The 21,569-nt window shown below is 32.1% G+C and overlaps 1 protein-coding gene across 1 annotated transcript in view; it reads right to left on the reverse strand.

Annotated features, from left to right (window-relative positions):
• The window catches only part of LOC129808175 (protein scalloped), an 89,293-nt gene that overhangs the window by 34,942 nt on the left and 32,782 nt on the right, over positions 1-21,569 (reverse strand). The window lies entirely within an intron of this gene.

Below are 21,569 nucleotides of genomic sequence, written 5' to 3' on the forward strand. Positions count from 1 at the left end.
TAATACAGAATGTGGTAATGTGTTTTTTCACTGCCTCTAAATTGACTCATAAACCAACTTAAGTGGTCATTCAGTCTTTGAACTACATATAAGTTATAGAATCATTCGCCCTATACGCATTATTTCCCGCCTAGAATTCAAACATCTTAAAGTCCATAGAAGAAGCATAGAGAACAGATAAATATCTAATAGACTTTGCAGCTAGTTCAAGTTTCAAAGTTTGAAGGCAAGATTTTCATAAAACTGTTGAATCATTCTCACTGGTTGGTTTACATTGCTAAGTCTTTCATGTTTATCTATTCACAACTGATTTATTCCGAATCGTAAGTCGTCGCCTCAAAACCAACTTAAACAAATTTTGCGTTCAAAACCGATTCGAACCGATTAACTCTTTAAGGACGAGACACTTTTGCGGACCGAAAATCAACAATAAAAATTTAACCGATAGACAAAATTAATGAAACGTCTTATATTTAACTTTAAAAAACCAACAGAGTCTGATTCGATGCATTTTTTAACTCTACGAGCGATAGAGACAAGAATAACCTAAAAAATTAAGTAATTTTTCTGACTATACTAATGAATTACAATTTTCAGTCTAATGAAAAATATTATGTAATGAGTATTGTAGTTTCTTTTTCCAAAACGGTTTTACTTAAAAAAATTGGAAGTATAAAAAGTAATTAAAATAATTTTTCAATATGAGAATTTAAAAATTCGTCATTTTTAAGCTTAAATATTTACTATATAGCAAATAGCTGGAGACTTGTAAAAAATATCCTAGATTCACTCAACCTTGCACTTCGCAATTGCGTATAAACATAAGAAAAAAATAACTTTAGGTAGTTAAGAAAATTTATTTTCTTTATGGGACACCGATACTCCAATCATCCTTAAAGGGTTAAGATTCATTCAGGAATCAAAGACGTTTCAAATGAGTCCAAAATAGTCCGAAATTATTAAAAAGAGGCTTATTTTATCATTTAAATCGTTTAAAAATCGAGGAAACTATAGTCGAGGACTAGCCGTAGAAATGGAAGTGATTTGTGAAGGCTAGCAGAACCCCTGAGAATTAACATTTTGAGGAGTATAGCGAGTATTTGTGACGCCACTGCTCCTTCCAATATTGGAAAAAAGTGGAGTTAAGGAGAAGGAATAGTCCACAGAGGTATCCAACCAGACGTCTCGGAGGCCCTTGTAGTTTGCTAGCATAGAGAGTTCCCAAGTTCCCGAGCGATAATTAGACCCGAGCAAAAGCGTGGAAGGAGTACTAGAAGCTGCTTTGCACAGCCACGGTTCTGTCTATGAGGCTATTTACACCGCCGCATTAGATTGGGATTGAACTGTTCCAAAATCGGATTTCGAATAATTAAGTCTTAATCTAAGGTCGCAATCTAAACGATTTCATTGAGGTCATTTAGACTGTCGTATTAGATTTTGACTGAATTGTCCAAAAAACCTATTTTGGGATAATTCAATCTCAATCCAATGCAGCGGTGTAAATGGCCTCTATGACTCTTTCCCGTCCCAGGCAAGATTGAAGAAAACCTCAGGAATCTCTCAGAACGCAGAAACACTTGAGCGGGGTAATTCTCCTTTGAGAACATTATCGTACCTTAACTTAGCCTCTCGTCTTTACCCTCTTCTGATAAGCAAAACGGTGGAATCAGAGGCCAGAAATTACCTAGAGTAAAGTGTAGTCCTATCCCGCTGTCTCCCCTGCGATCGAATGGCGAAAAGACATCGAAGTCTCTGGAGATAAGCATAGGTAGGGAGTATTCACCAGAAGAGGAGGACAAAGTACATAGTCACCGAAAACGCTTTAACTACAATTTCCTTATTATTCTCAATAGCGGAACTAAACGCTATTCTAACGGGGTAATTCTAAACTATTTTGATTACCTCATCTTCTATCTTCCGTAAATCTAATAGACCGCTGAAAAGTTCGTAAAAGTTTGTACTTTTTTCACAAACATTGTTCGTAACATGATTAGTTGACAAGCATTTTTTGCTGCTTTTCAAACGTTTGATTTTTTTTGTCCTGCAAACTTTACGAACAAATGACAAAAAATGCAAAAAAAACAAAAAAATGGTCGTCAAGTGGATAGATTACGAACAATATATCTGAAAAAGTATACAAACTTTTACTAACTTTTTAGTGGGATATACTATTTATGAACAGTTCGTAACTCCTCAGTATAAAATCACAAATAGGGGAAAGTGCCCATGCTTGATACCATTGGAAGATTCGTAATGACTAAATTTTCGAAGTTTCACATTATATATATATGACACCTCGCAACCATATTTTAAAAACTATGGGAAAGTGGCCAGTTTTTAAAATATATTTCGGAGTCACGTTTATTGAAAAACATAGGAAAAATTTAGTCATTACGAAGCTTCCAATGAAGCATGGGTACTTTCCCATATTTACGAATAATTTTACGAAATATTACTATCAAGGAAGTACAAAATCTACTTTTTATTAGGGTTTTCAAATTATAGGGAACGTACTCGACTTTTTTTTTTACTTTTTTGAGTACTTAAGCTGAATTTACATTATGAAATAATACATAGACGTGTTTACACAGTAATTTTTATCTATAAAGCTGCATTGCATATTTATTTTGAATTTCATAATTATTTGATAGATGCGATAGATGTCTTTTGAACTTAAATCATTGCAAAGAAATAAAATATACATGTTCACTAATTTTATTTATTTAGTTTTTACTATTTTCTAATGAAAATTGAAAATTAAATATATAGCAATAAATTAATAAAAATAGTTTGGATGCACTTCGTCACTTTCAATATTCCGAAACCTACAAAAAAAACTAAACGAGTTCGGACTAAACTTAAAATTTCTCTATATGAAAATATAGATTATTTCGGGAAACAAATTGCACCTATTCATATATCTTGCCTTTCAATTTGCACTAAATCTCTCAGCTGTATCTCGTACTACATCTTGACATAATTTGACTCTCAACTTGGCAACAAGAAATTCAAAAGTGGACATAGTGCTTTTTAGAAAATGAACGGTCTCTCGTCAAAAGTTCTTTCTCATTCACTCTCCTAGGATGAAAAACTATATCCACTTTGTACATAATTTTTCAGTAATATACATAATGTGTAAGAAAAAAAATAGAGAATGAAACAAGTTCACAGGTGTTTAATATGCAAAGTTGTTATTTCTGGTTTTGGTTTGTTGACTTAAAACTCCACCACAACACAACTTCATCCACGTCTTACACACAATTCACAATAGACTGCATTTAAAGCACCATGCGGTACTGCAGTGGTCGAGCATTGAATAGGGCAAAATTAATAATAACTTAACAACAAAAATGTTTCAAATGGAAAAAAAGAAAATATAAGGGATTTATATTGAGTTATCATTGTAGAGGTGAGAAATTTGCTTAAGACTCCACTCATAGATATTTTCTGCACATCGAGTGCTATTTCTAGCAGACACTGAGACTTCAATTGAACTCTTATGGCCCTGTTTTGCTGCTGCAGACTCAAGTGTTCTTGAGAATCCTTGCACATGTGGGAAATATTAAATTCCTTTATCATATTTCGTGGTCAAGATGAAGCAGAATTGCTTTATTGTTTTAAGTTCTATTAGTTTAGCTTTCATGGAATTCACTATTATTTGTTTTGGTTAACAATGACGTCACTCTTCGAACGGATATGTTATCGATTAAGGAAGGAAACTAGTTGTGAAACTTTTTCTGAGGTTCTTCAAAAGGGAATATCATTTTGGAATAGTAGGGGAGGCTGGGTCAAAACTTGTCAAAACGCATATTTAATTCTTTCACGAGCTCTGAGAAATCTTAAACGTTTTATAATGAGCATATTCTTATAGTAATTTTACTGCTCTACAACATTGCAGAAGACTATTTTCCTCTATCTCGAAAGAAATGTGATTTTCGAGTCATTTTCTAAAAGTCGATTTTGTGGAGATTCTCAAAATTGCTGCACTGAGAGAAATCCGAAAAAGTTAAAATAACATTCCGGAAATGTTAATTTAACCCTGTATTATTGATCCAAAATCGGTGTAAATATTACCCTTTTTAAGTGTATTAGGGGTTAAAGGTACCCTTCTTCATGTTAATTTTACCCTTAATATGGTGAAAAATTAACATTAAAAAATGTTGATATATTTTTACACCTAAAAAGTGTTAAAGTTATGAGAAAAAAAGTTAATCGCACCCTCTTTTTTTTCTCAGTATGGGGCAAATTTTGTTAGTCTTCGGATAATTTGTAACTTTTTACTCTCGTAAACGTTAAAAATATCATATAGACATACTTTTATAGGAAATTTATTCCTCTACAACTTTGTTGAAGATAATTTTTCTCTATCTTAACGAGAAATGTGCTTAAATTGAGTTAATCAGTAAGCCAAATATTCCAAAAATAGGGCTCAAATTTTCATTACTTTTTATTTTACATAATCCTTCCTCGAATCCCTTGAAACTTTGTGAGTTTAAGAAGGTTCATAAAGGCTACCTATAATAAAAATTTCAAGCCTCAGTCTCTTTTATTTTAGAAAATAGTGAATATTGAAATTTTCGTTTTCACAAATTTTGCCCCAGTCTCCCCTATATGTAGTATTTATAAGTATGCAGGGAAAAATGTATTAGGGGAATGTACTCTACTTTCGAACGTTCATGCCTTCGAATAATGTGAAGGTATGAACGTTCGAAGGGAGAGTACGTTTTCTTAGGTGTTTTCTACAATTCTTATGTTTCGAATATAGGGGAAAGTACTCTTCTTTCGAACGTTCATGCTTTTGAATAATGTGAATTTTCTTTGTGTTTTACTAAGAGACTTATACATGTCAATTAAACATTTGTTCGTTTGTAATGAACAATTGCTAATTGTGTAGCTCAGAGGCAAAATGGCACATATCCTATGCTTTAGCCATAGGATATGTGCCATTTTGCCTCTGAACTCCACAATTATGTAAAAAATATGTGGAAATCTCTTAGGAAAAGTAAAAGATTATTATTCGAAAGCATGAACGTGCGAAGGGAGAGTACTTTCCCCTACTAAGATCTGTCAGAATTATAAGAAATTATTGAAAGGAATCGATATGTGAGTGGTTCGATACCTCAGCGTTGAAACGTGACCCAAAAATCTCGAAATATAGGGGAAAGTACTCTCCCGTCGAACGTTCATGCCTTCGAATAATATGAATTTCTTTCACTTTTCCTAACACATTTATAAATAATTATCACATAATTATCTATAATTGATAATAAGCTAATTAATATTTAATAGAAATGTGTAAGTCTCTTAGGAAAACTGAAAGAAAATTCACATTATTCGGAGGCATGAACGTTCGAAGGGAGAGTACTTTCCCCTACTTCTGGTTCATTTAGGCCTCAATTTTGAGGTGGGATTGTAATTGAGGGAAACTGGGGCACCACCAAACACGGGGTAACACCAATCACTAATTTTTATTTCTAAACCACTTGGACTATCTTGACCATTCCTTCAGTGGATAAGTATCCCTATAGTGCCTATAAATTCCTATAGATATTATCCTCTGAAGTCGAATATCCTATTAAAAAATCGCAGTATTTGGTAATATCCCGTGTTTGGTGGTGCCCCAGTTTCCCCTATATGAAGCAATATTTCCCCTTAGCCCACAATTAATTCTTACACTAAATACACTTTCAACTTAATTATTTAATCTTCATTTGCCTCAAATTGAGGATTTTGCTTAAGATATTAAAGTTTTCCTAGCAATCACTTAACAAGTCTTTAAGCAAAATTGTTAGAAAGTGATTTTTTTTAACAGCCCAAAATAAATGAATACTTTTAAGAAATTGCCTAATTTGAAGTGATCAAAACAAATGATGAGCATTTCAATTCACTTAGCCAAGTGGAAAATCAAAATAATTATGTCTAAGTACACAAAAATAGATAATTTAAGCTTTGTGGAAATTTTAGCTTATGACACATATTTTTAGTGAATCCGGTTAAATGTCTTTATTGAATAATGATTTTCCAAATTGTGCGGTTATTTTCGTGATTAAAGTAATGAAAAAATCTTCCAAATGCAAATTTCCAATTTCCAATCTCCAATGCAAAATTTTCTCTACCATGAAAATTTACTATATTGATTATGGTTTATTGACAAGCGTTGGATGATGGATGAGCAGCACGATGATATGAGTATAAATTTTATAAAAGAAAAAAAAGTGTGAAAGAAGGTGACGATGAAGAAAATACTATTATATAATTTGAAATTAAACAAGACAAACATGTGTGAATATTTCGACCGTGGCACTGAATTTATATTTATTCAATTTTTTATGTAATGCTCATTTAATTGCGTATAAATTTATTATTTAATTATCACTTGTGTGGTGTTGAGAATAAAAATTGAGTGTCTGCCTGAATAAAATCGTTATATATTTTATGTATATTAGAGAGTGCAAAAGATTAAGTGGTTCTATTGACTAACAAGATTTAATAATGCTGCTCAAATTGAACGTGACAGATGGGGATTGTTACTAAATTGGTAGTTAATTTTTCATATTTCGAACTTTTAAATGTGATTTGTAGTAGCGATATAGTATAGAAAGTTGAGCTATAAAATAGGGACTTTTTACCAATATGTCCTCCTGCATTACTCATCTTATGACTAAACGTGTTGTCTTATGTATGCTATGGTCATAAAAGCATAATTTCAGATGTGCATTTTCTCAACTTCCTCTTCTCTATATCTCTTTCTCAGAATGTGTCACAAAATCGTTTTATGAGTGTATGGGCTAACATATTAAAAGAGAAAAGGAAAATGTAGAATATTTTAGCGTGAATAAGCAAAATATCATTGAATGTGGGTGCCAAAAAAAATCATAACATTGTGTTTTTTACTGTAACTCCATTTCGATGAGATCTCATAAATTCACTTGATTGCAATCACATAATAAGCAATAACAAGAGTAGACACATTACACTCTACTATACATTATATTTTAAAATTGCTCCATAATGTCTGTGTAGGTTGTTTAATAATGGAAATTGCATCATAATTTTCAAGTGTGTAAAATCTCATACAAATTGAGATCATTAGTTTTATATGCTATTAACCATCCCTCTTTCTGTTCATACTTTTTTTCTCTAAACTAGCTCTAATGTCTAAATTGAATTTTGCACACAATTGAGCCTCTAAAGTTCACAATAAGTATTTTGAATGCCAAAGAGATATATATGTATATTGCATTAAGCGAAAAGGCTCTTTTATATTATATGTCGATGTTACTGGAACACTTTTGAACTTTTATATTGAATTTCAAGTATTTATTACTCTCAATTTTTCTTGCACATTCCAGTTAAGACACCTAAATGGTACAACTTTAAATAGTTTGTAGTGATTTGAATGAAATGTTTATTAAAATATCATCATTCAGAATTATGAAGAAGATAAATATTTTCCAGTTGTCATCGAATCTCTTTGCATTCGATGCAGGTTTTAAGAATGAAATTAATAACATGTTATTCTTGTCTGGAATGGAAACTTCTTAATTAAGCAATAATATACTGAGACAAATGAAATAGTGTGAATTATTAGACTCTCGTTGAAATATTCTACTAAACCGACTAGGGTAAAGTGGTACAAGTTGGACAGTGGTACAAGTTGGACAATGGTACAATTTGGACAGCGCTTTTTGTCTTGATAAATTTAGTACTTCATTTTTATTTGTATATTTTTAATGCTTTAGTTTTATAATTTGGTTCCTTGTGCTTCAAAACAAATTTTGTACTATATTTATCAAGAAAAAAGCCATGTCTAACTTGTACCGGCGAATTGTCCAACTTGTAACACTAATTCCAAATTATACACTTTACCCTATGGTAAAATCTGAAATTCCGGATGGTACGAAAATCCAGACAAACCATTTTAGAATCTGAAACTTAGAACTTTCTAAAAAAAATTAATTAAATTCGCCTTAAAAAACTTAATTAACTTAAAAAAAAAAAAATATGTTCGGAGACCGGAAAAATCCTTATTGACTTGGATAATTTTTAGGAACTACTTAGTACTGTATTTATCGTAAAAACAATGATGTTTTCATTTGGAGCAAGTTTTGAATTAGCTTAATTTACCCTATACAAAGAATTTTTATATAAAAAAAAAGAAAGAAAAAAACTAACTACTTAATTAAGGACTTTAATAAAGACTTTAATGAAGTACTTAATATTAAGTCTGAGTCATGCTATATTACTTTTGCTATTCAGGGCAACAGGAAGTAAGTAAGTAAGTAAGTAAGTAATTGGATGTTCTACAGCTCCTTAATTAAGTCATTGATTTAAGATCTTATTAAATACTTAAAAAGCACCTTGTGTGTTAGCCTCATAGATAACCCTTGGTAATCTGAGAAAATCTCAAACAATCTCGCTAATTCGAGAAATAAATATGAGAATGCTGAGGACTTTCAGTAGCCCAGACCAGGGATCCCTTGCGATACTGTAAACTGAGGGAACTCAAGAAGTACTCGGGAAATCCTAGGAAACCTGTGTGACCTCCGGCTAACCCTCTTATCTATTTTCTACACTTTCCCGGTGTAAGATTTTCATACACTGTCTTTTCTCCCGTGCAGAACAAATGGCAATCACACATTTTGTGTATTTTTTACACAAAATTAATTACGCATTTTGTGTAAAATTACACAGTATTGCAGTATACAAAAATTACACAATTATGTAAAATCACAATTAAAATCATGGTAAGGCAACCAATAATTTTTTTACTGAGTAGGGCGAAATAGAATAATCCAGAAACTGCTCCAAATGGATTATTTTTTAGTAAAACTCATTCAATGAGAAAAAAAGAGGATGCGATTAACTATTTTTCCTCATAACTTTAACATTTTTGAGGTGTAAAAATATATCAACATTTTTTAATGATAATTTTACACCTTTTTAAGGGTAAAATTAACATGAAAAAGGGTAACTTTAACCCCCAATACACCTAAAAAGGGTAATATTTACACCGATTTCGGATCAATACTGCAGGGTAAAATTAACATTTCCGGAATGTTATTTTAACTTTTTCGGATTTCTCTCAGTGTTATTATGAATGGATTATTGATTTATCTGGAGTGCAAAGTATAAAATAAAAATCAGTAAAAAATCAGTTTCCTTATTGGAAGTTTCCAGCAAGCACAGTTAACTGAAAAAAAAGCAGCGTTTTAGGCATATTTTTATTGAGTCAATCAGCAAATGCTGACCGGTTAGCAGTTCTCGAATAAAAAATGCTAACTAAATATATGGAAATGGCAGTGCACCGTGAGTGTCGTTTTAATATTAGCAGAATTTAGCTGAAAATACATCAGCGGAATTAAAATCTGATAGCATTTAATGCAGGCTGCGTTATGAGAAATTTCCACTGTGAGTAGGTTCTGAATTAGTCTATTCTACCCTAATTTCAAGATTAGGCAACTTACAGAGCTTTGACATTTTCAATTTTGGATACTTTACCATAGAATACATATCAGTTCTTAAGGATCGATTAAAAATTGATAAGACTTTTTGAGAAATTAATACTAATTTGAAAGTTTCAAGCTGTTATAAAATCATTTGATTTATTAGATTTCTTTTAAATATTCTTTCTACCATTTTAGTATAATTTTTTCACCTGCCTTAAGGAGTTTCCCGACAATTTCCGGATATTTTTATAGTCATAATTAAAATATAAAATGTATTTTTAAATGTTATTTTACCATACATTTAATGCAATTGAGAATGCAAAAATGGGGCAGTTTCAAACAATTTATCTCGTACTCGTACCCATTTTGCCAAATGAATGTAAACAAGCTAGCTATATTCACACTAATTGGAATCTGTTTTCCTACCTACAAAAATTTTTCAGATATAGTTTTTTAAATATATAATATAAAGCTTGTATAGAACTGCCCCGACTTCTTCTGCAAATTTTCACTATATTATCTTACGAATTTTATTCAGAACATTAATACAATATTGAAAGTTTACTTGCTTGATTTCATCTATGAACATTTCACTTCTAAATAATGAAGAGAATTTTCCGAAAATTCTTTATTGGATCCTAATTGAATTTAGCACAACTTCTGCATGTTTCAAGTAGAAGATTGGTATATAAGGAAGACGAGAGTCGGATAGCATAGATTGATCAATAAAAGTGGGACAAATACAGTAAGGGAGCGATAAGATGAAACTTATGATGTGACACACCTCACGCTATATACATTCTGTAGATTCTTTTATAACAAAACATCAACTTATAAATTCTTCTATAACACTGGGTAAAACTCGAAGAATGATGAACTAATTTGTTTAATGAAAAATTCTTGGAAAATATATTTAGAAATAATACCAAAATTTTACATGCAAAAAACACTTGTTCTTGCACAAAGAACTTAAGGAAATGACTATTAAGAAGACATCCCATTTTCCCAATTCGTTCTCTCATTTAAATTTAATTGCACTTCTCTATGTTTCTTTTGTGGTTATGTTTCTTTTTTCTTTCTCTGTTTCCCTCTATCCTTCTTGTTCTTCAACTTCTTCTTACTATTACAATATGGCAATTATTGTGAACGTATTTAAGTTACCGAGTCATAAGAGTAATTATTTATGGATTTGGATAATTTATGCTTGACACATTCTCATAAAGTGCCAAGTTTTCGCGCTCAAACCATTTTCTCGGCAATCAAAATGTTGATTGTTGGTTTGGAGAGAGCTGCTCTGGTGATGTTTAATAATATACCTATCCAACTTTGAAATTTAATTAACGGTATTTTGACCACAAATAGATAACATTTAACCGTGAATATGCCATAAAAAATAAAAACATAGGGATATGATAAGTATCTATTTGAGAATATTGCAAATATCAATATTTTTTTGTAAATTAGGAAAACGTTTATGTTTCAATTGAATTAAAAAAAGAACGTTTTGTTTCTATATCACTTTTTGACCTCTTTGTGGATGTCATTTCTTGGATGAAATGATGGATCGCTTCCTTGAAGCACTCACAGACAACTAATCGATCTAATCAAGATTTTCGAGTGATTGAAAAAGAAATTATAAAAAAAGCAAAATATGCCACATAAAGGAATAAAAAAAAATCATTTGAAATGGATTTAGAAACACAGAAAGAGAATATTCAAAAGTTTTTTTTTTATAATAAATTCAATGGTCCAAAAACTGGATTCCCAATTGAAATGGCGCATAAACGACCATGATCATCGGTTATTTGATGATGGAAGTCTCTCTTCTTGTCTTCTCTCGCACACTTGAACAACCAGATTCACCATCAAGGTTTTCTCAGAATACATATTCGAGGATATATAATGTAAAATGTACTATATACATTGGGGAAGAAACCAAATCGACTCCAACCGACTCATCATCATCAACATTGGAGGCAACCTCATGGAGCCACCAAGAACCAGTCTTAAGTTGCGCCTTTCTTAATTCTCCTCATGCGCGCTTTTCTTTACAAAACTCACACTATCTTGGACCTTTGTCGTATATTCTTACAATTGCTCTTTTCTTCACTTTTTTTCTATGTTTTTTCTTTCTTTCAATTTTGTAGTAAAAGGGTAAAATCATGGTGTGATTTTTCATATTATTCATTTTATCACTCTTTCTTAGTTTATATTTTCATTTTCAGTGATCTTTCTATGCTTTTTCTTGCCCTTTTACATTGTCTATGTTACTTACAAGAGATGCACATAGAATGTACATAATTACACCCATCTACTTAGCGGGATACAGACAATATTCTTCCTTATGTCTTTCTTTTTAGCCAATTGCTTTATTTTGAGGTAGAATTTGCCAAGATATACGATTTAACAATCGTAGTTTTTCCTTTTTGAAATATTATTTATATATTTAATATAGGGGACAGCATTCTTGCTTTGCTAGAATGCTACTTCACTATAATATTCATTGTTTCTTCATGTTAATCCTCTATTCCTTTAATGAATCTGACCTAGTGGCAATATATTTTAAAAGCTAGTCTTAAGTGACACATTTCCTGAAAAAGTTAGGTGAGATTCATGAGGAAAAATATGAAGTTTTCGAACCCCGAGTGTGTGCGTGCGAAGTCTGAAAGCATTCCCCTACCATTTTACTTGATTTAGAAGAAATTCGGGCATCACTGAACACTGATTTTTATTTCTAGACTTCATGGACTATGTCGACTATTTCTTCATTTGCGACAATTCGAGGATTTATGTGTATCTATGTAATAGATCTACTTTAATAAAGGTCTTTGTCCATAAAAAGTTTTAATATAAATTAGGTATAAGTCTTAGCTATTAGTTTGTTTATTCAGCTAATATTAATTGATTGATTAATATATTTCACTGTCACAATCTCAACATTGTGTATTTCCATGGCTTGGAGAAGTTTTTCTGAGTTTTGTTCTGAAGGTCGGCCTACAACGCTAAGAAGACGATGGCCGTATATTAACATGATTAAAATAGTTGAATAAGTTTATAATAAAGCGGTCTTCAGACTTGAGGTTTAGCCCAGTTCCCAAAGGTCTCAAAATCCTAAACAGTAACAAATTTTATTGGTTTTTCAGAATCTAATAGAACATTTGCCCTTAAAATTCAATCCAAAGTAAAATTTTTCCAAAAAAATCTTAACTGATAAGAAATTATAGCAGTTAAGCCATATGACTAAGCCTTAGATCTGAAACCTGTATAAGCCGGTATAATATTTGTACTTATTGTTTCGTTCATCTACAAAAATTACAGTTAGATTCTTCTTGCGAGAAAAATTTAACTATTGACAGTGGGGGAAATTCCATGTAGTACCGTTGCACCTAGGCCTTTATCCCTATTCTGTATCACCACAGAGTTAATCTTTGTTAAGGGCAAGATGGTTCAAGTCAGCTCGTTTTTCGGATAAACTCTATTAAACAGGGTGACTTTAATTTTGATAGGCCTTCATCAGATAGCACCGCTTTACCTAGCAGCACCTCTCTGATGTTAGATAAGATAGGGCAGTCGCACACATAGTGAGTGAGAGACCGGCTTTTTAGTTTGTTTGCTTCGATTGCGTCCTGTGCAGATTATGTTACGTTTGACACCCATCATATTCAAATACAGTACGACTCCGATAGAGTCAACTCCTAAAAATTTTAAACACCGTGATAAAAACTGTAAAATTCCAGGTTTAATGTCGAACTTTTAAACTAATTTTGGTCAGCAAGAACTTGAGAAAATTTTTAACGAGTGAAATTCTATCTACAAAAATTAATAACTTAGAATATTGCAGATACACAAGAATGAAATGTATTGACTCTATCGGAGTCGTACTGTATTTGTTTTGTTTAGTTTAGACAGAGATCGGTTAGAAGGTAACAATCTGCTGAACTCTCCAGCGACTGCCGCCTACCAGGTACACTGTCCTTTTCCTATCCAAGTTGGTCATGAATAGATTCCAGAATAGAAACATTAGTCGCAGCGTATCCCGTTTCAAAGTCGGACACTTAAGTTAAGACACAGATCGGCTTTGTATGGATGTGGATTGGTGTGTTCGACATTCGGTAATATCCGATTTTTGGTAAATTACTCTACTACATATTTAATAAAACAATAAGGTTCTACAGAATTTTGTGCAATAGTTTTGAAAATCAAGAATGTTTGCTCCAAATAAACTAGCTCTAAAACACTTTTATCCAGAATATTTGCAGAAGAGAAAGTAAAACGGAAATAACACCTGTGGATTGGTCCATAACCTATTTTAAACGTGAAGTGTGGATCATATTGAAATTTAAACCTAATGCCTAATATTCATTTAATTAAAGTAATACGGCATTGCAATTTGAATACAGGAGAAGGTGGGGCTACTTTGAACTATGGGGGTGACATTAACATAATTTAATTCGGATGCAGAATTTTTTGTCTTTCTAAATTACATTACGTTGAAGTCGAGTTTACTTTTGAAATATACGAAAAAATTGTATATCAATGTAGCCCCACAGCTCATAGTATAGCCTCACCTTCCCATAAGAAAAAAATCAGTAAATCAAAAATCAATTATAATTTCGAAATCTTCAGCACAGCATCTTCAAGTTCTTATCTTCTTCTCAACGAACTACTGGATAAATTTAGACACGTCCGTCTAGATTGTGGTCTAACATTAGAAGTTCTTATAAAATCGCGCCAGTACATGCTATAACTTGTTGTTCTTCTCCTGTCTCCGGTTTTTGTACACTCAAATCAAACATTATATAAATGCTTTCTATATACTTAAAAGTACTTTTATCTTTTCGTCTTTTTTCTTGTCTTCTCTACATCACATTTCAGTCACATCACATACATACACACAGACTTATGAACAAAAGGAGGCAGCAATATAAGAATAAAAGATGGGACATGGCATAAGTTAATCAGAACACACCTTGGAAGATGTAAATGAAGTTTCTACGAAATCTTTTTTCCGAAAGGAAACAACGATATGATATTGATCGAAAGATTGTACTGTTGATTTATATATAAATAGGGAAAGTCATGAACTGTATGTATACATTAATTGAAATGTATGTTATCAAATGATTTCCTTATCAATGTGGTTGATTAATTTGAAAATTGCAAAAGCCAATGCTTCAATTGACATGCAATGTTTTCGCAGTTGTTTTTTTTTCTTTTTCTTTTCAAAATAGATTTCCCTTGGCAATTTCTTACCCCAATAAGTCATTCGCACCATGATAATCGCCGATACAATCAACTTACATGCAGTATTAATAAAAATCAGTAATAAAAAAATACAACAAGAAATAGCTATATTTATAGACAATCATATGAAACACCAACTCTATATTCACAATCACTTGCATTAAGGTCTATATATATAATATATTTATATATTATATATTAATATTAATATATATATATATATATATATATATAAATATGTGTATATTTATATATATATATATATATATATAATGTAAATACTGTTTATAAGTCATTTAACCACTTTGTGTAATTCTTCACTATTTCTCTCTCTCCCTCTCTTGTCTTTGGCGCAAAGTTAAAGAAAAAAAGTTGAGGAGAATTATGTACATGGGGCATTATGTAAAATGTTGATCAGCAACACAGAGAAGAAGTAAAAATACAACATATACAATGTGTAAATTATTATAAAAGTTCATATGTATTTGTGTGCCGATCTTTCCTTTCATTCAAACGATGAATCACCCATAGACTCTCAAGTTTTCCTAATAATTTATTACTCAATTTATTTACTATACACATTGCAAATACGATATAAAAAAAAAACTAAAGGAAATCTTGTAAAATTCAACTACATGTCAGGTGAACAGAGAATGAGAGCGAAAAACTATACAAATATATATAAGTTTTTTTCACAATTTAGAAATCATTCATCAACCTTTTAATTCTAGAAATCTTTTCTTGTGTTGGAAGAATAAATTAATAGAAAAGATATAACAAATTTGTTTATAGTTCCAGTTTAACATTTGGATCTATGAATACGTTTATACACCTAGTAATCTTAGAACGAGTGTTCCTAAATCAAGTGTTAGTAAGGAAAAATCTTCAGGTTTCGCACGGTTTTGAACACTTCGTATTTTCCTCATACTACTTTAATGCAGCTGACTTAATTTTTCACGAAATGTGTGACTAAAAACTAGCTACTAAAATATATTGCCATTAGGTCAGATTTATCAAAGGAATGAATTGAATAGCAGAATAGACGAAGCCTAAAAGTCTTCCCCCATTCTGCCCAAAAGTGTTATACTGGAATAACAGTAATGCCGGCTTCAGACTGGAGGTTTAGCCCAGTTCCCGAAGGTCTCAAAAATCTAAATAACAAGCAATTTTATTAATTTTTCAAAATTTATTGGATCATTTGCCTTTAAAATCCAATTCTAAACAACAATTTCCTAAAAAATCATGCCTGATAGGGAATTAGAGGAGTTAAGCCTTAAGTCTGAATCCCGTATAAGTTAAATTGGACTAGAATTGTTCTACTTATTTCATCAATATTATTCCACGATTAGTAAATAGTAGGTGAGATTATTAAGAATCTCACCTAATATCATATGATATTTACGTCAAATCAGCGACAATTAGGGACTAAGAATGACAGACAGAACGACTGACAACCTCATCCTGTATAAAAAAATAATAATGCATGTCTAGAAATCCCCTTGCGGGAAGGCCTAGTTCTTGTGTGGAATGTTGTGCAGCATTATTATTATTACTTCTTTGTAGGAAAAAGGATAAAGAATATGACATTAAATAAATGTAAATATCGGAAAGAAATGAACTACAAGTGTTCCCTAAGGAAGTGTTCTTTTGATTTTATGAAGACGTCAATGATCTGACTATTGTCAGTGCATCACAAATTTCAATTTTATCAAGGAGTTCATATTTAAATAACACGATTCTGCATTCTTCAGTGAGATAAAAATTACATATGTTTCTCTTTCTGTTTTTACAGAAGTGCCCTGTGTGAAGAATAACCTTGTAGTACAGTTTTTAGTACAATCAGGTCTTCAATATCAAAATGACAGGTGTCAAACTCCATGAGAAATACAAAAGATCCCCCTTCGTATCTCGTCTAGATAAGCGTGAATTAAAGCCTGAATTAACCACTGATTTTCATAACTTACTTTCAAAAACCTCCCGTAAAAAATACGCCTTATAGCGGCTACACTGGTAAAAATAAAGGGATCACCGGGGATCATTCGAAAAGGATAGATTTTTTAACAAGATAATAAATGAATAAAAACAATGAAAAGTCCTCTTTAGTGTTTGCTTAGATGAGAAATACATGTTCGGAATAATAGGTTTACGATAAAACATGTTATCTCATGATAAATCAGCATTTTAAATTTGAAATTTGATCCATCCATTGCAAAAGGATCAAAAATGGATCAAAACGACCTTCTTATTTTTACCAGTGTATCGGAACTGAAAAAAATAGCGGCGCCGGTCATGTTTCTCAGCTACCAGTGACAAAATGAAATATTTTGGAAGAATTCATTTGATTCCCAAATTGATGCAAAGATTTTTGGTTAATATCAGTAAGAACAAACAAGTAGCAAACCTAAAATACGCGTTTTTATTTATTTTACGTGGGTATTTTTGGGTAGACAATTTCTCACACGATATTTTTAGCTTTTCTAAAGAATTAAATCATTAACTCTGGTTGAATCAAACGTATTAATGTATCTACAACTTGTGCAGTGAACTTGTGTGTCGAAAGTGGCGCAATGGGAACAGTTACAACGGATTGGGAACAGTCACGGTAATTAGCAATTATTTTCAAATTTGAAATAAATCCAGCTTATTCTAAGCATATAAACGAATTCTGTGATAGATTCTCAGAACCAAACTGTCTTTCTCCCTTGCACTCTCTGGTCGTTTCATCACAAAAAATTGCACATTTTCGCACACATTTTATTTATGTCCTGCCACAGGAAAATATACTCCTCTTGCATATCCACTTAACTGTGCTAAGAGATATTAATTTTTTCCCGTCTCGAAACTTAAACGACTTTAACGACATGAAAAATTAAAATAATCGTAAAGTTTTTTTTTCATGTACCATGTAAACGTTTGGCACAAACATGAGGAGGAAAATTACAGATGAAATAATTTTTGAGTAATAAATCAAAATATATATTTTTTCTACTTCACACTAATATTTTTATTTTGTGTTGTGAAATATTACGAAGAATTATTTCTCTTTTTTTTTTGCGTTTTTTAATGTTATTCTAATTTGCACACAAATGCAAAAGACAACCACGTTTCACAAAACATGCCAATCGGGATAGTTTGGAGTATTTAACACCACTTCTTTTTTTATTACTCGGTCACTCTTTTAAAATTTTTAATACATCACTATTAAGTTTTACAGGTTCTGCCGTATGAAGATTACTTCCATATTTTCCGTGTGAAAACGCATATACAACACAATGCGGATGGAAGAGATGAATTTTGGCATTAAAACAGAAGCGCGAATGTTTACTTTTTTTTCAAGCCTTCAATGGTGTATATATATATAACACACAATAATCAAATAAAAATTATCTTCAGCGTCACAACTTTGCGTTTTGTTGGGCAAAAGTATAATAAAATGATCAGGGACTCAAGAGAACTTCGTCACCGTCATGCGTTCGCTCTTCAAACACTCTCGCACTTTTCTGAACATACTTTGCACACAGCTCAACATAACTACACAAAACATACCCCTCTCTGTCTCACTCAAACATCGCGTCAATAATAAAATGATCGTGGAGAGTATTTAGTTATATATCGCCAGCAAACGAGAAATGAGAGAATAAAATATATATATGTATACATATATATACATACATATTAAGAGGTAAGTCATAAGTAGGATTGAAAGGTAAGATTAACATCTTAAGAACACCAAGCATCAACAAATGCAAATTTTGAAAAGTTTTAAGACTTTAACCACTTATGATACAGTTGGTATTATTTATCATTATGATTACGTTGCTTGAGCTATTGTGTACTATTTGAAATAGATCCTTGATCAATTGAAATCTTAGATTTAGTCTTTAAGATAAAGTAATCGGTTCATTGTTAACTTTTCAAAAATAATTTGATAAGATTGAAAGATGAATAACGATATTAGTTCCTTATTTATAATTGCAGTGTAATCACTTTTCTTTATTTTATAATAATTTTTCACAACATTTTTTCTTCAATTTTTGGCCGAAACGCTGACAATGAAACTAAGATAGCTGAATGAAGTTTAATTTTTCTAAATTTAAATTGTAATGCTACATATTTAATCAATTTGAGTTTTAATGGATGAAAATACTCTAAAAGTATTTTAAAAGAAATGACACACTTTATTAACCTACGGAAAATTGCCAGGCGGCACTCAATGGATCAAGTGGTAGAGCACTCGCTCTATGATGCAAGTGCCCCGGGTTCGAATCCCCTTTGGGTCATCAGAAATTTTTCTGGCGTTAAAGGGGTTGGAATTGCATCCAGTGAGCTTCACTGCACTTGATTCCACGTGGCATGGGACTGACAACCCCATCCCTGTATAAGAAAGAATAATGGATGTCCCGAACTCCCCTTGTGGGAAGGTCTAGCTTCTCTATGGAACGTTGTGCCACCATTATTATTATTATTATTAGAATTGCCAATCAGAGCAACGGATATTCAAGTAACGGAATCTTTTCCGGAATTCGTAGAGGAATAATTCCTGCCTCCACCCAGGATTGATCCTGGGACCTCAGATTTGGAGAGTAGGCCCAATTCCTTTCAATCATTCGAATCTAAGAATCCAACCGGTAGTTTACAATAGTGCACTCCAATCGTCTAGTTCACGAGAGATCCCCGTACCGAGATCAATCCTGTGGAAACAGGAATTTTTCCTATCTCCACTCCAGAGAAGATTTCGTGATTTGAACGTCACTTGCTCTGAATCACGAATATCTGTACATAGGGTAAAGTGATACAAGTTGGACAATGGTACAAATTGGACAGGGCTGTTTTTCTTGATAAATTTAGTACTTCATTTTTATTTGTATATTTTTTTTGTAGACCCTTTATTTGTAAATTAGGTTTAAGAGCCTCTCTAAACAGACAAGGTAGAATGTTATTTTTGCAACGGTTAGAGATTTTTACAAATTTGAATTATTTGTTGAGTAAAGTACGCTGGTCAACAGCTTGTAGTTTTATGGTGTAGCTTAATGCTTTAGTTTTATAGTTTGGTTCCTTGTGCTTTAAAAAAAATAGTACTGCATTTATCAAGAAAAAATCCCTGTCCAACTTGTACGGACAAATTGTCCAACTTGAATCACTTTACCGTAAATACAATTGATATTGAATAAAAAAGTATGCAAATTCTTTTTGAATGAAAAGTTTTAAGTTAAATTCTAATGACAATGGCAAAATAAAGAAAGATTCCCCAGGAAAGCTTTGCAAGGCATTGTGAGGAGACATAGATGTCGGGGCGGACCTAGGACAAGGTGGCTGAATTAAATTCAGGATCTTGCCTTGAAGTGCCTTGTAATTGAGCGCTAGCATCTTCCTGAAGCTCCTGAAGTGTCGGAGGATTGACAAGCGTTAGCTGCAAAACTTGATGTCCTAAGCCCGCGGCCCCAATGGGGATAAGTAGTTGAAAATGATGATGATTATAACAAGCTAAGGTGACTCAGCTCAGTTGTTTATTAGGATGCTCTCTTATGCCCAGCGCACAATAACTTTTGTTTTGTAAACATGTTTTTGACATTTCAGTCAGAGTGAATGAATCGTAGATCTAGTCATCTCGTCTCGTGAGTCATCTCTCATAGTAAATTATGAAAACATGTTTACAAACAAAAGTTATTGTGCTCCTGGCATTATAAAGGTTCTCATATGACAATTATATCACAAGCATAGTGAATCGGGAAAAGTCGTACGATTTAATCTACGTAGTTGGATTTCCATTGGTAAACAAATTTAGAAATCCTGGGAAATCCTAACTGGAATTTGTGATGTGCATTGAATTTAATATAAATAGCCCGTTTAAGCCTATAAGAGTTGGGCTTTAACCACCTCAAGAGGTAATATAGAGTGAATGAGATGGTGAAACAAACTAAAAGTAGCAACATGAAAATCTCTTCATGTGGTAAACTTGTTGGAGCTTTTTTAAACGGTCGTCCCGAGTTTGAGTGTTGGTTGTATTAGTTGCTTGATTCTTGTCTTGCACAGAGCAACAATTGGTGTTTCTTGGACATTGCCATCTCGCTCTAAGTGTACGGTGAGTAAGAAGAAATCAAGGTTTACAAAGGAGGAAACTAACGGGGAAACGCATTAGGCCCATAGTATGGGGCTCAGCAGCTTTTACTTGCAAGGCAACTAAAACTCTCGATGTTGGTCACTTTAATTACGTAAGATAGTGCAGACAAGGCTCAGTAATTTTAGCTTCACACAATATCCAAAATCAGAAAGAACTCTTCATAGCTTAATGTATAGGAGTGAAGTGATTGGCGATAGAAACCTAGCATATAAGAAACCAATTGATCTTTTTTCACCTTCACCACTAATGATAGATGAGAATGAGATTGAAAATTCAAGTGGTGTGTATAATTTTAAAAACACACCTCAATTCACTCACTCAATTTCTTGGTTATTTATTTCCTCTGAAACGTGTCTTCTTCGTGGTAATTTCTCCCAAAACCAGTCAATTTTATTTCAAAATAAAGAAACTTAATCAGAAGTTATTGATATACAAAAACTCTCGTTGAATTAGTTATAAACTCTCTATTACATATTGAGATAATTATGTACTCAATTAATCATCTCTTTTTGTTAAAGTTTAAGAGGGGGTATGAAACTTTCCAATAGCGCCTTTTCCCACGCTTTACAAAAATTAAAAAGAATTAAAAAAAAATTTTTAATTTCTGATAAAATAAACTCAAGAAAGATTGAAAATAATATTGTATGAAAATTTATACATATAATTTTGAATTTTATTTAGGTTCTAAATAATACCTAATGCACAATGACTTTTATTTTGTAAACATGTTTTCGGAACTGTCTATAAGAGTGAGC

This window comes from Phlebotomus papatasi, chromosome 3, assembly GCF_024763615.1.
Source record: "Phlebotomus papatasi isolate M1 chromosome 3, Ppap_2.1, whole genome shotgun sequence".
NCBI lineage: Eukaryota > Metazoa > Arthropoda > Insecta > Diptera > Psychodidae > Phlebotomus > Phlebotomus papatasi.